This window comes from Pinus tabuliformis, chromosome 5_2 (assembly GCF_031772625.1).
Source record: "Pinus tabuliformis cultivar Carrire ecotype Pingquan chromosome 5_2, CPIR1, whole genome shotgun sequence".
Lineage (NCBI taxonomy): Eukaryota > Viridiplantae > Streptophyta > Pinopsida > Pinales > Pinaceae > Pinus > Pinus tabuliformis.
The window spans coordinates 47317692-47329933 of record NC_142306.1 but is presented as its reverse complement, the minus strand read 5'-3'; positions in this window follow the sequence as shown (position 1 = coordinate 47329933).

Below are 12242 nucleotides of genomic sequence, written 5' to 3'. Positions count from 1 at the left end.
CGACCAAGGATGAGTAAGAGGCTCTCAGTCTCCAAGTGGAAGCAAGAACTGACAGAGAGAAGACACTAGTCAAATCATAAGCTGACTCATCCTCCTTGCATACATCTATATATGGATCCCTCATCCCAGAGATCCAGAGGCTGGAATTTTGTACATTGCAAAGAATTGTTGTTGGTTTTGAGATAGATATCAGAGTATTGGGTGATTTATGCTTTGTTGGAGGTGAAGAGGGGCTTCTTTGCTGGGAGGTTGATGCTGGATCAGGAATCATCGGTTGTAACTCCTCCTGGATCTTCTTGTTATATCAATAAAACTATTTGAGTTTCTCCTACATGCTTGTGTATCATTGATGCTTGTTACATTTGTATGTTTAGCTTAAATCTGATCCTAAGCTATTTATGAATATGAATCCATGTCTTTGTGTAGTTTTCTTCTTCTGTGATCTTATAGGAACTTGGTGAAGCTGGGCAAGTAAGGAAGCAGGTAGCTGGAAGCTGTCAAAGAAGAGAGAGATTGGATCAAAGGACTAGCGCAAGACACAGGTTGGTTCATCCTATTCCTCTTTGTTTATAGTTCATAAAGAAGAATACAAAAGTAGTTTTCTCTGTTTGTTTCTAAGGTAACTGTCACACCTTAGTGGGATAGAGTCGTTCTGAATAGACACTTATCCCGGTAACAAAATGGCAACTCCGCTGGGGACGATTGTCTAATTAGTTTGTTTGTGTTTCTCTTGTTGTTTGTTTCATAAACTTAGAAGTAGTAATCGAACTGCATTTGCCATCAACAAATGCAAAGTAGACATCTGCTACTTCAATCCATTCACTGGATCTATTTATGATTTGAATAGCTGATTCACAAATGATCTGATTGCCCTTTGTGATAGCTCTTAGACCTTCTTTAAATCTACCCTCTGATTGTGCATTACTGATTACTTTTACTCGGCCAAAAACCATAGATTAAACTGCAAACCGTGACCTAGAACCCGGATAGAATTCTCGTTTCTGCCCCAGCGCAGGCTCTGTGAAGAGGTTCTGCATTTCAACGCACTTCCCGAGAGGGCTACCTGCGCTGCAATGCAGTTTCTCTGTGTAACAGGTGCGCTGATCAGCCTAGCCTTGTGCAGCTGAGGTTCTTTGCTTCATTTTTTCAGTTTTGTCTCTGATTTTTGCAACCTGTGATCAATGTATGTGTCTATTTAAAAACCCCTTTTCCTTGCCGTAATTCCGCCTCCTTTGTACAAAAAGACTGTAGATGTTTTTGTGTGTTTGTTACGTCGTTTACAGTTTTCCATTGCAAAAGTAGAATAGTCTTACTGTCGTCCTTTGGTTTAGATCTGTCGCAAGTGCCGATTTTGATCATAGGAGAAAAGTTTATTTGCTGTTGACAGTCAATTATGCTTTTACTTTTGCCTTTGGTTTGAATTTGTGACTTTCTAGTGTCAAAACGAGTATTTATTCCAAAATCATAAAGTGTCGTAATCATCTCTACCTTTTGATTTCGAAAAGAAGCTTGTTTGTGTTTGTCACTTGAAAGCAAATTCAGATTTGTACATCAACTTTCTTTTTAGGCATCAATATTAAGAAAGTGAAAAACAAATACATGCACATGTGCATTTGCATATTGACAGTCTGTTTGGCTTGATTTAGGAAAGTGCATTTACAGTGTGCTCTTTGCTCTTTGTGAAAAGATTGTGTCTTTCTTTTCCCCTTGTAGCTAGGATTTTCATTGCTGAAAAGAGATAAAAGTTTGCTTATCATCTTTAGATTGCATTTTAGGAATTACATCTACATCTCGTGGTGAACCCAAAAGGCAAACTTCATAAAAAAGATCAACTTAAAATAAATTCAATGAATCTAACAACGCTTTGGAACTTAACGCACAACATTTAGAGGTCTAGGCTAGAGACGTATTCCGGCGTCGTAAAGCCTGGTAACTGTTGTCATCATTGATGGTTGGGTGATTCCTCTACTTTGAGACGATAAGTGCCAGTACGGATTTGTGCTCCCACGTACCGTCGAGTATATATTGGGAGACCCCTATAGGCTTAAATCCTTTTATCCATAGGAAGCCGTGTCGGCTGCCCTACTGATCGCAATGCACCGAACACAGCATTCGGGAAGATTGACTGTTGTACCGTAAAAAGTATTCTGCAGTTTTGCGATTGGTTTGGTACTCCCTCTACCTAGACCTCCAGAGCAGTCCCTTTCGTTCCTTTTCAGACTCCTTAATGGAAAAGGTCCATCTGAGCACTTGTCACTTCGGGCTCATTAAAAATCGAAGGAGACTAGAGTCATCTTTTGTTTTTTCTCGACTCTTAAAAACTGAAAAAACAAGTTGTGTCAAAGCATCTAAAAATTTATTTTAAACGGAATATTCATTACCCCTTTCCTACGTTGATCTTAGGTTGAGAAAATGGAGTCCACCAACCAAGGAATTCCCCTTGGTGGAAATCCTAGTCCCTTATCCTCTTGGGGAGATGTTGGTGCACCCCATATGGCCACATTGTTGCTTCCAGGACAGACAATTGGCTTGCCGGTATGGATCTTCTCAACCAATGTCGTTCAGAACACCACTATTCCTGAACAATCGAATCAGCAATTAGACGAGTCCAGAGTTTCCCACCAACCTTCTACTTCCTCTAATTCTTCCTCTCCTCCTTCCTCTTCGCTTGATGGGGCTGGCAAAGCCAAAAGTCAAGTTCCTAAGGAGAAGAAGGAAAAGAAGAAGAAAGAGAAGAAGAAGGAGCCAAAGGCGAATGGGGGAAAATGAGTGTCGTCTAACGAAAATCCACACACTGCACCGACCAGGCCTAAATCGCCATGTGTCATTTACAAAGGAGACCACCTTCACAGAGATTGTCCTTGCATCCCTCAGATACTAAGGGACTGGTCTCCTCGTTTGCACAATCCGGTGTCATCAACCTCTGATGATCATGTTGAAAGCACACCGTCAACTAGTGAAAGTGAAGCCCCAGGACAAAAAGGGTAAGCTAGATTTCCTTGTAAACTGTGCGAAGGCAATCATGCCGTCCACCGTTGTCCCTTCTTAGACGAAGCTAAAAGAGTTTTGGATGATCGTCCGGTTTCACCGTTACGACTTCCTCCTAGATATAAAAAACTCTTGCCAAGTCCGTCGCTAGTTGAGAATCCAGCTGGCCCGCTCAAGTGGTTGGCTAAAGCGCCTATCATTGAAGATAAACCAACTGAATCCATACCAGACGAAAGTCAAAAGGTCGAGGCGGCAGTTGACCCGGTCTTGCCTTCAGAGGTTTTATCTTCGGATGATACAGTCACTGAAGAGAACAAGGATGACACCGTCCAAAATCTCTTCATCAACACAGACTCCGACGAACATGGGGGAAATCTACCCATTCCCTTACCGTAGGAGGGAAGTTCGTCAGAGCCATACCCGGCCGTCTACTCGGTCCCACCTCCAAGTAACCTAGTTGTCTCCTTCGACTGGAATCAACTAGGCAGACCCCGTTTACCAGCAAGCATACCATTCCGAATTATTGTCCAAATATATAGAATGGTCATGGCTGGTACCATCATAGATGAGGGGGCTTCTGTGAGTATCCTTTCCTCTACTGCTTGGAAAGCGCTTGGTTCGCCATCGCTTTTGCCTGAGATGAGAAATCTGACAGGCTTTGATAAAGGAACCAGTCGACCTTTAGGGATCCTTCCCGATGTGCCCATAACATTGAGAGGGAAGACAGTTCGCATGAACGTAATGGTAGTTCAAGGACCCTTGGATTATAACCTACTCCCTGGACGAGACTATATTTATTACATGGGAGCCATCGTCTCCTCACTCTTTAGAGTAATGTGTTTTCCGCACGAAGGAAGAGTGGTCAAGCTCGTGGACCAGCTTTCATTTCCCGGATCACGCATAGCAAATAGTCATATACCGTCCCTAAATGGTCTCTTCACGCAAGAAATGTCTCAATCCTCGGTCCGTCCTCCCGATGAGCGCGAGTAATTCGGAGGGATATGACTGAAACCCAAGGGGCATGCGTCCTGGTCTGCTTCGGCAGGAAAACTTCGGGTATAGAGTAGGTTTCTGTGGGAGAATATGACTAGTCTGTACCCCGTCCGTGATTGGAAGAGGGGTTATTCTAGAATAAGATTCTCTTTTCAAAGTTATGTGAGTTGGCGAGCGCCGCCACTCACCTTTGTTTATCTCAGTAGACATCGCCGAAGAAGTGTTTTTTTTACGCCGTAAATAGAACAATCTTTGGGTAACCTGTAAGAGGTAGACCTCTCTCGGTAAAACAAATGTTTTAATGGACTAAAGAAGAGGTAACCTTGAAACTCTGTTTTAAACCTGGGGGCATGCAAACCTTTTGGAGTGCAAGCAAAGAGCGATTATTTATCTGTTTTTTTTTATTATTCGTTTCCTAACTTGCATAAAGAAAGGATGTGGGGCAAAACTCTAAAAATTGCCGTTTTTATATGAGACATTCTTATCATATGACTGGATTAATCGAGCAGTTTTAGCGCATAGTTCAAGCTCGTTAAAAAATAAACATAAGACATGAGCAAATGTTTCCACCCGCGTTTAAGCTCATTAAAAAATGAACTATTCCCCGGTAAATAACCACCGTGAATGTAGTACTTCAGCCATTAAAGCCTTGGTCGTGTTTGCACTGTCACCTCCACTTTTCATTGGCCGATCATTCACCTCCATTTGATTGTTTACCCATTTTGAGGAACAGCTGCGAAGAGTGATTTCACTAGCCATCCTTGTGACACTGTCGTGATTGGAAAATTCCAAACCTTACCTGGAATCAGCTGCTACCCATTTTATCCCTCGTTCCTCAAAAGACGAGTCTTCTTTAAGCTCTTTTCAACTGACTTGTAAAATATGAAAAGATTGCCGAGTTTTGGCCTTCCAGCTCGTTAAAGCGACGGGAAGTGCTATCCCTCCTCTAGATTTTAATCTTTTTGGACCTGAGGGATTATTGCACAAAAAGATCGAGCGCTTGTTTTGTTCGGCTCGTTAAAACTATCGAAAACTCATCCCTTCTGTATTGTTTTATACTTTTTCGGACTTAAGGGATTAGATGACGAAAAAGGAATTTTGGAGTTACCTTTACGTACCTTTTCAGACTCTCTAAAAATGAAAAGGACCGAGTTATCTTTGTCGTTAAACTCGTTAAAAAGATTAATAGCGACAAACTTATCTTTAGACGAGAATGAGTTTCACTATCGCTAGGCTCGTTAAAACATAGCGATGGGTTTGCACGAAGGGAAAATTATAGAACAAGCATATGTTATCCTCCTCAAGCTTGACAAAAATAAAGAGGTACTGGTCAGCAATGACTGGGGAAAAATTGGGAAGAAAACTCAAAGAATCTTTATTGGTAGCAAGTCGCTCTTGAACATGACACTTCCACTCCGTGTTCGAGTCGGGTTGGGTTGTTTCATTCACCGGTCACATCACCATGGTCACACCATACCATCCACATTTGGGGTAAATGCTACCAATCCATCACATAAGTGTCGCCGACATGTTCAAGAGAAGTCATCCAGAGAAGTCACCTGTGTCCCATCCACTACCATACATTATACTTCATTCTTTCATGAACGCCATCCTAAACCGTATATCATCAGATTTTTTTCACCTCCATCAAAATCATTTGCTCCGTTCCGTGTCATTGATGTGGGATTCATTAAGGCCCTCCTTTGATGGATCGCTTCTTGTCGACATCAACTCATTATCCAAGAAGTTGATCTAGGAACACCCCATTCAGTACTTTGAAGCTTGCATGCCTCAATGGCAAGTTTCTCACTTCCGGCGACAGGTATACATCAATGACCTTCGACCGAAAGATTTTGCGTGGTGTTCGACGCCAAGTCCTTTATTCACACCACATGAATTGTACTGCAGTACCTTGAGGGTCATCATCATTACTGGTGATTCCTCTCGCGCTTGTTAACAGTTTACATCATGGACTAGTAATCAAGCGATGTCTTTCCATGTTCGACTTCAAAACATTTCTCACATGGATCGACTTGTACTTCAAGTGAAGATCGGACGAGACTGAAGACCCCGGATCTAGTTTCATCCATCCGGGTTGCGATATATATTCAGGAAAATAAAGACATCGAAATGTACAGCATTACAGCACAGATAATCATCCTACCAAAAGGATGATGGCTCTATTAGAATCATCAGTCTACCATCAGACGATTGTCTGTCCTATGTACATGAAAATGAATTTATAAAGCTAAGCATGGGAATGCCCGCCTCAGCTAGATCATGAAAACAATATGAAGATAATGTATTGTATTGTATCTTATTACAGGTCTCCTCCCAGCATTGAAAGAACTTCGGATCCTCCTAATAAAGCATTTCACCCGATAAACGGCCTCATACTTTAGGGGGCAACTGTTATAGACATTTTTGTGCCTTGCAGCTCCAAGCATGAAATGTCCATAAACCAAGGGATCCTAAGTCCCTAAAAGTGTTGTTCCGACCCCTAAAGGAACAAGGTCAACAAATTACATCTTCTCCCAGAAGTTCTCCACCAGAAACTGCTCAGAATCAGTCAAATCAGGATCATCTCAACTGCTCCACTGGCTAGCTGCGTTGCATAGCACCCAAATACACTAGCTAGGTGCGTTGCAATGCACCTAAATGCACTACCAGGGTGCGTTGAGCGGGAAATGACAAATGGCAGTGTCATTCCGCGAAGTGGAGAGACAATGGAAGCTTCCAGAATCTTCCCCAATGACACTTGCCTCACTGAATTCGACCAAGGATGAGTAAGAGGCTCTCAGTCTCCAAGTGGAAGCAAGAACTAACAGAGAGAAGACACTAGTCAAATCATAAGTTGACTCATCCTCCTTGCATACATCTATATATGGATCCCTCATCCCAGAGATCCAGAGGCTGGAATTTTGTACATTGCAAAGAATTACTGCTGGTTTTGAGATAGATATCAGAGTATTGGGTGATTTATGCTTTGTTGGAGGTGAAGAGGGGCTCCTTTGCTGGGAGGTTGATGCTGGATCAGGAATCATCGGTTGTAACTCCTCCTGGATCTTCTTGTTATATCAATAAAACTATTTGAGTTTCTCCTACATGCTTGTGTATCATTGATGCTTGTTACATTTGTATGTTTAGCTTAAATCTAATCCTAAGCTATTTATGAATATGAATCCATGTCTTTGTGTAGTTTTCTTCTTCTGTGATCTTACAGGAACTTGGTGAAGCTGGGCAAGTAAGGAAGCAGGTAGCTGGAAGCTGTCAAACAAGAGAGAGATTGGATCAAAGGACTAGCGCAAGACACAGGTTGGTTCATCCTATTCCTCTTTGTTTATAGTTCATAAAGAAGAATACAAAAGTAGTTTTCTCTGTTTGTTTCTAAGGTAACTGTCACACCTTAGTGGGATAGAGTCGTTCTGAATAGACACTTATCACGATAACAAAATAGTTTTCCGCGGGAGAATATGACTAGTCTGTACCCCGTCCGCGATTGGAAGAGGGGTTATTCTAGAATAAGATTCTCTTGTCAAAGTTATGTGAGTTGGCGAGCGCCGCCACTCACCTTTGTTTATCTCGGTAGACATCGCCGAAGAAGTGTTTTGTTTACGCCGTAAATAGAACAATCTTTGGGTAACCTGTAAGAGGTAGGCCTCTCTCGGTAAAACAAATGTTTTAACGGGCTAAAGAAGAGGTAACCTTGAAACTCTGTTTTATACCTGGGGGCATGCAAACCTTTTGGAGTGCAAGAAAAGAGCGATTATTTATCTATTTTTTTTGGATTAGTCCTTTCCTAACTTGCATAAAGAAAGGATGTGGGGCAAAACTCTAAAAATTGCCATTTCTATATGAGACATTCTTATCATATGACTGGATTAATCGAGCAGTTTTAGCGCATAGTTCAGGCTCGTTAAAAAATAAACATAAGACATGAGCAAATGTTTCCACCTGCGTTTAAGCTCGTTAAAGAATGAACTATTCTTCGGTAAATAACCACCGTGAATGTAGTACTTCAGCCATTAAAGCCTTGGTCGTGTTTGCACCGTCACCTCCACTTTTCATTGGCCGATCATTCACCTCCATTTGATTGTTTACCCATTTTGAGGAATAGCTGCGAAGAGTGATTTCACTAGCCATCCTTGTGACACTGCCGTGATTGGAAAATTCCAAACCTTACCTGGAATCAGCTGCTACCCATTTTATCACTCGTTCCTCAAAAGACGAGTCTTCTTTAAGCTCTTTTCAACTGACTCGTAAAATATGAAAAGATTGCCGAGTTTTGTCCTTCTAGCTCGTTAAAGTGACGGGAAGTGCTATCCCTCCTCTAGATTTTAATCTTTTTGGACCTGAGGGATTATTGCACAAAAAGATCGAGCGCTTGTTTTGTTTGGCTCGTTAAAACTATCGAAAACTCATCCCTTCTGTATTGTTTTATACTTTTTCGGACTTAAGGGATTAGATGACGAAAAAGGAATTTTGGAGTTACCTTTACGTACCTTTTCAGACTCTCTAAAAATGAAAAGGACCGAGTTATCTTTGTCGTTAAACTCATTAAAAAGATTAATAGCGACAAACTTGTCTTTAGACGAGAACGAGTTTCACTATCGCTAGGCTCGTTAAAACATAGCGATCGGTTTGCCCGAAGGGCAAATTATAGAACAAGCATATGTTATCCTCCTCAAGCTTGACAAAAATAAAGAGGTATTGGTCAGCAATGACTGGGGAAAAATTGGGAAGAAAACTCAAAGAATCTTTATTGGTAGCAAGTTGCTCTTGAACATGACACTTCCACTTCGTGTCTGAGTCGGGTTGGGTTGTTTCATTCACCGGTCACATCACCATGGTCACGCCATACCATCCACATTTGGGGTAAATGCTACCAATCCATCACATAAGTGTCACCGACATGTTCAAGAGAAGTCATCCAGAGAAGTCACCTGTGTCCCATCCACTACCATACATTATACTTCATTCTTTCATGACCGCCATCCTGAACCGTATATCATCAGATTGTTTTCACCTCCATCAAAATCATTTGCTCCGTTCCATGTCATTGATGTGGGATTCATTAAGGCCCTCCTTTGACGGATCGCTTCTTGTCGACATCAGCTCATTATCCAAGAAGTTGATCTAGGAACACCCCATTCAGTACTTTGAAGCTTGCATGCCTCAATGGCGAGTTTCTCACTTCCGGCGACAGGTATACATCAATGACCTTCGACCGAAAGATTTTGTGTGGTGTTCGACGCCAAGTCCTTTATTCACACCACGTGAATTGTACTGCAGTACCTTGAGGGTCATCATCATTATTGGTGATTCCTCTTGCTCTTGTTAACAGTTTACATCATTGACTCGTAATCAAGCGATGTCTTTCCATGTTCAATTTCAAAACATTTCTCACATGGATCGACTTGTACTTCGAGTGAAGATCGGACGAGATTGAAGACCCCAGATCTAGTTTCATCCATCCGAGCTGCGATATATATTCAGGAAAATAAAGACATTGAAATGTACAGCATTGCAGCACAGATAATCATCCTACCAAAAGGATGATGGCTCTATCAGAATCATCAGTCTACCATCAGACGATTGTCTTTCCTATGTACATGAAAATAAATTTATAAAGTTGAGCATGGGAATGCCCGCCTCAGCTAGATCATGAAAACAGTATGAAGATAATGTATTGTATTGTATCTTATTACAGGTCTCCTCCCAGCATTGAAAGAACTTTGGATCCTCCTAATAAAGAATTTCACCCGATAAACGGCCTCATACTTTAGGGGGCAACTGTTATAGACATTTTTGTGCCTTACAGCTCTAAGCATGAAATGTCCATAAACCAAGGGATCCTAAGTCCCTAAAAGTGTTGTTTCGACCCCTAAAGGAACAAGGTCAACAAATTACAGCTTCTCCCAGAAGTTCTCCACCAGAAAATGCTCAGAATCAGTCAAATCAGGATCATTTCAGCTGCTCCACTGGCTAGCTGCGTTGCATAGCACCCAAATACACTAGCTAGGTGCGTTGCAACGCACCTAAATGCACTACTAGGGTGCATTGAGCGGGAAATGACAATGGCAGTGTCATTCCGCGAAGTGGAGAGACAATGGAAGCTTCCAGAATCTTCCCCAATGACACTTGCCTCACTGAATTCGACCAAGGATGAGTAAGAGGCTCTCAGTCTCCAAGTGGAAGCAAGAACTGACAGAGAGAAGACACTAGTCAAATCATAAGCTGACTCATCCTCCTTGCATACATCTATATATGGATCCCTCATCCCAGAGATCCAGAGGCTGGAATTTTGTACATTGCAAAGAATTGCTGTTGGTTTTGAGATAGATATTAGAGTATTGGGTGATTTATGCTTTGTTGGAGGTGAAGAGGGGCTTCTTTGCTGGGAGGCTGATGCTGGATCAGGAATCATCGGTTGTAACTCCTCCTGGATCTTCTTGTTATATCAATAAAACTATTTGAGTTTCTCCTACATGCTTGTGTATCATTGATGCTTGTTACATTTGTATGTTTAGCTTAAATCTGATCCTAAGCTATTTATGAATATGAATCCATGTCTTTATGTAGTTTTCTTCTTCTGTGATCTTACAGGAACTTGGTGAAGCTGGGCAAGTAAGGAAGCAGGTAGCTGGAAGCTGTCAAAGAAGAGAGAGATTGGATCAAAGGACTAGCGCAAGACACACGTTGGTTCATCCTATTCCTCTTTGTTTATAGTTCATAAAGAAGAATACAAAAGTAGTTTTCTCTGTTTGTTTCTAAGGTAACTGTCACACCTTAGTGGGATAGAGTCGTTCTGAATAGACACTTATCCCAGTAACAGATCCTTTAACCTGTTGATCTCTTCCATGCTTTTGCTTGCAATAAGCATATCGTCAACATACAAAGCTAAGATAATGAATATGCCATTGAAACTTTTGAAGTATACACAATGATCATACTCACTTCTTATAAAGTTCTGGCTCACCATGAAGGAATCAAACTTCTTGTACCATTGTCTGGGAGACTGCCTCAGACCATACAATGATTTCCTGAGCTTGCAAACTAATCTTTTGCTGCGACCTTATACAAAACCTTCTGGTTGTTCCATAAATATCTCTTCATTCAAATCACCATGTAGAAAAGTTGTTTTAACATCTAACTATTCTAACTCAAGATTAAGTAACACAGTTAGTGCCAACACAGTACGAATAGAAACAAGTTTTACAACTGGAGAAAAAATCTCATGAAAGTCCATACCTTCAACCTGAGAATACCCTTTTGCTACCAGTCTGGCCTTACACCTTTCAATACTTCCATCAACTTTCTGTTTCAGTTTGAAGACCCACTTGCATCCAACAACACTTCTCCCTTCAGGAAGCTCTACAAGATCCCAGGTATTGTTCTTGGCTAAGGAATCCATTTCTTCTTCCATAGCCATTTTCCATTTTTCACTATTTGTATCATCTACTGCTTCCTGATAATAAGAAGGTTCCCCATCTTCAGTAATCAAAGCAAAAGATGAAGTAGAATCTCATACCTTTTGGGAGTTTTTCCTTCCCTTGTAGACCTTCTTAGAGTGACTAGTTGCTGAACTGGTTCAGAAGCTTCAACGACTTCCTTTGTGTCTTCAACAACTTTTTCTCCAGAAGTCTCTCCTTCCTTTTGACTGTCATCAAAAGGTCTAGCCTCCAACTGAACTCGTTGATTTGGCGATACCTGTTCCTGTTCAATTCTTTCAACATTCCATTTTAAAAGAGAAGATTCATCAAATGTTACATCTCGACTAATGACTATCTTCCGCAATGTAGGATCCCACAACCTGTATCCTTTCACTGCATAGTCATACCCAACAAAGACATAACACTGCGATTTTGGATCTAATTTTGAACGCTGATTTTTTGGAATAAGAGAATATTAAGCATCACAACCAAATATCCTTAAATGTGAATAATCACAAGACTGACCTGTCCAAACTTCTTTAGGTATTTTACAATTAATTGCTACTAAAGGTGATCTGTTAAATAAATAACAAGCAGTAGATACTGCTTCTGCCCACAACTCCTTTTGCAAGTTAGCATTGTTGATCATGCTTCTGGCTCTTTCCATAAGAGTCTGATTCATATGTTCAGCAACACAATTTTGTTGAGGAGTATAAACAACAGTTTTGTGTCTAATAATTCCCTCATCCTTACAGTATTGTTCAAATTCAATTGAAGTGAACTCACCACCATTGTCAGTTCTTAAACATTTAATAGATTTGCATGTTC